This window comes from Loa loa (assembly GCF_000183805.2).
Source record: "Loa loa unplaced genomic scaffold supercont3.416, whole genome shotgun sequence".
NCBI lineage: Eukaryota > Metazoa > Nematoda > Chromadorea > Rhabditida > Onchocercidae > Loa > Loa loa.
Genome location: NW_018108596.1, coordinates 1 through 4676, shown reverse-complemented (window position 1 = coordinate 4676; position 4676 = coordinate 1).

Here is a 4676-nt window from a genome sequence, read left to right as displayed (position 1 = left end):
AGGTTGTTTTGCTTTTCTGACTTATTTTTTTTTTTTATTTTGAAAAGAAATTGTAATGAGTTTTACTTTTGGAATTAATTATTTATCACTATACAATTAAATTTTGGTATTACTACAAATGGAATAATAAACACGAATTAGTTACCGAATGATTTTATTGCAGTATAACATTAATTATCATAAATTAATTATTACATCATTTGTATTTGTATTGTCATCTGTATTTGTAGTATTTGCATTTGCATTGCATCATTTGTATTTGTATTTGCAAATGATATTTTTAATTAGAAACACAAACAAAGCTAATTACAATTTCATTCCAAAGAACAGTTTTAAGCAATTTATTTCTGGAAATGGATATGAATCGAGTAAAAAAAAAAACAAAAACTTTTTGGTGACACATCTGATAGCACATATGGCAGCATTTAAAAGGTGTTTTGCTTTGATAGCATTTTTTAATACACTAACAGATGTTTTGCTTTTTTGATCATTTTATATGTTCTCGAAATTTTGATCAGACAAAAAGCTATGAAAATTGAATAATTGATTTACAATTTAGAATTTTTTAATTAAAATTAAATTGTAATGGAGCTTTACTGGAATTAATTACTTACCACTACTTCATTATTTACATTTGTAAATGATATTTTTAATTAAAGTAAAAATGCACAAAAAATGATTATCAGTAAATGAAAATTGCTGACTGTAAGTTTTTTTTTAAACATTAATAAATTAATTTTTTTTATCTTATATAGATTTTGTAAATGAAAATCGAAAAATTAGCATCAGTAATATTCATTATTTTCTGAAGCAAAAAATGCAATCAGTAAAATGGAAATAATTTTAGCTTTATCTAATTGTTTTATTGTTTATGCATAAAGAAATGCTAAGCAAATAACATTAAATGGATTCATCCATTCTTAATTCTTCACTCAAATTTATTTTATTAAATACAGAAGTCATTAAATATGAAATATTATAAAATTCAAGCTATTTCATGCTACCTTTATTTGGTAACACATATGTATTGTTGATGCAAAGGAACATAAATTTAAATTGTCGATGGCAAATTTTTGATTTTTGAAGTACAATTAAATTTTGGTATTACTGTAAAACGAATAATAAGCATCTGTTGGACATTATATGTTTAACTACACGTTGTATGATATCGATAGATTAATTGTGTTCAATTGCTAAATAATTAAAAATCATTGTTGATTCTCGTCCACTTAGTTATCAATTATCTATCCAGAACTCCTTTAGATCGTTAATGTTGTTTTGGATAAACAAAGTAGAATTTCTAGATAAATAAGTTAGATGGTGTCAAAAATAATAATAATAGATGACTTCATGACCCGATGTTATGACCTTACCTATGATCTGTGCTATGACCTTATGTTTGCTTCAAGAAAAATAGAAGTTTGGTGAAGGGTAAAAACAGTAAGAGATAAATAATTGCTGAAAATATGAGAGAAATCAAAATATTTAATGAAAAATAAAAAGAAACTCATATATTATCAGAGTACAATTAACATTATTAGGAATTTTTGATTGTTGTTGAAAAATTGAATTCGTTCATCACAAATTAGCAAGCAAACAGTACTAGTATTAAAAAAAAGAAAGATATTTGAGGTAATTGTTAATTAACAACAGGTAAAATGATTAAAAAGAATTTGATAAAGTATATAAAAGTACTGTTATAAATGATGGACCTGTTTAAAAAAAAAATAGTTAAAAATCAAATCTTTTCTTTTTTTTTTTTTTGAATGCTCTATTTAGTTATTTCAAAATAACCAAAAAATAATTATTAAAAAATTTGAAATTAATTTCAATTCTTATCCATTATTTTCATTACAAGCTAAATGTATCAATCTGCAATCGCATTTTTCTTTTTCTATCCAAAATTAATTATCATTTAATTTTAATGAATTATAGTTGAATGTTTTTGCTTGATATAACAATACTATGGCATGCGATTGTTGTTATTGTTATCGGAATTACTTTTTTTTTTTTTTATTCAATTCAATGATTTATTCTCTTTCCCGTATGATATCTTAGATCAATATCTAATGTCAATTTCAACATTTACAATTTTTTTCTTTCATTAACCTTATCATACCGTACTCCATATCACTTTCATATTGATGTTCATTGTAATTTCGATTAATTATTTTATATATTTACAGTGAAGTACTAATTTTGATCAATAAGAATTTAATCTTTCCTAAGAGCTGTATGATGAAATTGAATGCAAAGATAAGGTAGGCTTAGATATTAAATATGCATATAGGTGTTTATAATTTGTAATTTGATTAGATATATCTGTTAAAGTTAAACAATAAAAATATATATTTATTATTTATATTATGGTAAGAATAATGGAAAAGATAATAGTTAAAAGAAATGAACAATTTTAAATTATTTCTCTTTCACTTTTCTTTAGTATTAAAAAGAAAATATGGTAGGAAAAGTAGGAAAATATACCATTTAAAATATCTGATATAGTTATCATTTATCTATCTTTGTCACCACTACTATAAATCATAATAACTAATTTAGGTAATAATGATAAAACTAAATACCATTCTGTCATAATGTTTAATTTTACCGTCACTATTACGAATAACAGTTATCTTATCAGTCCGGTGATCCAATAAATTAATCTAAAAGTTAAAATTGCAGATTATAAGTATTTTCCAATAAATGGTTGATAATGCATTCCTGTATTCCAGTAGAGTTCACTGATATTATGATAAAAGATATAATGATCTATTACATCAAATTAACCAATGGTACTGTAACATGCCCATATTATGATGCGAAAAGTAAAATACAACAAAAGAAAGTAAACAAAATTTTCTAAATTTAATAAAATAAAAAAAAGAAGCAAAAGACGAGAAAGAAGATCTATAATCAAATTTATATTTTTAACAATAAAAATAACAACTAAAAAATGCTTGATAATGTTAGCAGAAAATTAGTGATAATTTAATGATATACATTTATAGCATATATTACATTAGATAGCTTTCAGAAAAAAAAGAATTTTTGTTATAAGCTGGAAAAAGAAACATTATTAGATTCCAGAGAGAAAAAAGGTTTGACAAATAAAATTTGAGGCTAAAAAAAGGAAATGCATTAGATCTAATTGCATAAGTGTTAATAAACAATGAGCAGATGAATACTCAACATATGTCATTTTTTAAATTTTAAATTTATCATATCAAAGAATTTTTTAAACATAATATAAACAAAACTAATTCAATAATTAACTAATTCAAGCAATTAGCCAAACAAATGATTTATTAGTTTACTGCAAACCGTTAAAATTACTTCGCTTTAAACTATTTTGTTTGATCAATTTTCGATTTCGAAAAAAAAACAGCGAAATTTTAGCATGTTGAAAATTTAGTTATGTTGAATTTATAATCTAACCTATGTTGCATATTTACTATCGGTCATTTACTTTTATTTGATTAAACTGCAAATGTTGAAACGAATAGTTTTGTTTAAACTAACAAAAAATTTAAAAAAATTTACTTAAATTAAATTTTCTTCGTTCTTTTTAATTTACAGTTTTTTGCAAATATATTTATTTTCAAAATATCTTGTCACGATTACTGATTAGCTTCGATCATTTTCCGATAGGAAACCAACCTAAAGAGAAAAAATTGCGAAATATACACCAGAAATCGTCGAGATATTCAGTTTTTTTTCAGCATTTTCATATTGGTTAAATCAACTACGCTCAATACTTCTGTGTTTGACAAATTGCGCACAAAGATCCGTTCACTGTTGTAACTGTTGCATTATCACAAAAAGAAAAGATTGAAATTTCCTCATCAATTGGTTTTTGCCTTACAAAACAAAAATAAATTAAAATATTACAGAATGAACAAAATCAATTTATTGTAGATTTAGCGATATAAATTGAATGAATTTGTAGTGAATTCAAATGGAATCCTATGCTGTGAAATTTAATGACATCAAAATGGCACCGTTTATAGCAAAACTTTTCAAACGAATGCTAAAATATCAAAGAATGATAGAAAATATGATTATCATATACAAGCACAAAATGATAATTGCAAATAGGTAAAAATAAATCAGAGAATGAATTAATTAAGTCTCTTTCATTTTATGCATAATATTTTCAAAAGGTAAAAAACATAAAAACAATTGGCTTATGAAAATCGCAGTTAGAGCAATTCTTTTACTAATTAATGTAGAAAGTTTTGAAACATATCATCAATGTGACCAACGATGTGACCAACAATGAAATTATGGGGTCACTATAATTTGCGCTATTCTGAAATTAAGTTGTAAAAACAATAAATTACAGACAGTAAGCGCAATGTTTATCGACCATTAAATTCAAGTTTTTCTGTGTTTATTGAATTTGTTTTCTCATCTTTGTAAACTGCTAACAAATGTTGAAGTTAGCTAGTTCAGTAATAAAACTTCCGATCATGTGACAGAATGACATATGTGGCCATAGTTCACAGAGGAAACGTTAAATGCTCAGAGGAATATTTGGGGATGTATCATTAATAGAATATCCAATAGCAGTAATAATATTACATGAATATACAATATGTAATAATAGTATGTATAATTATGCAAAAAAGTATAGACAAAATATTGTCAACACTGTCACAGTTATTCGTCATTTTGAA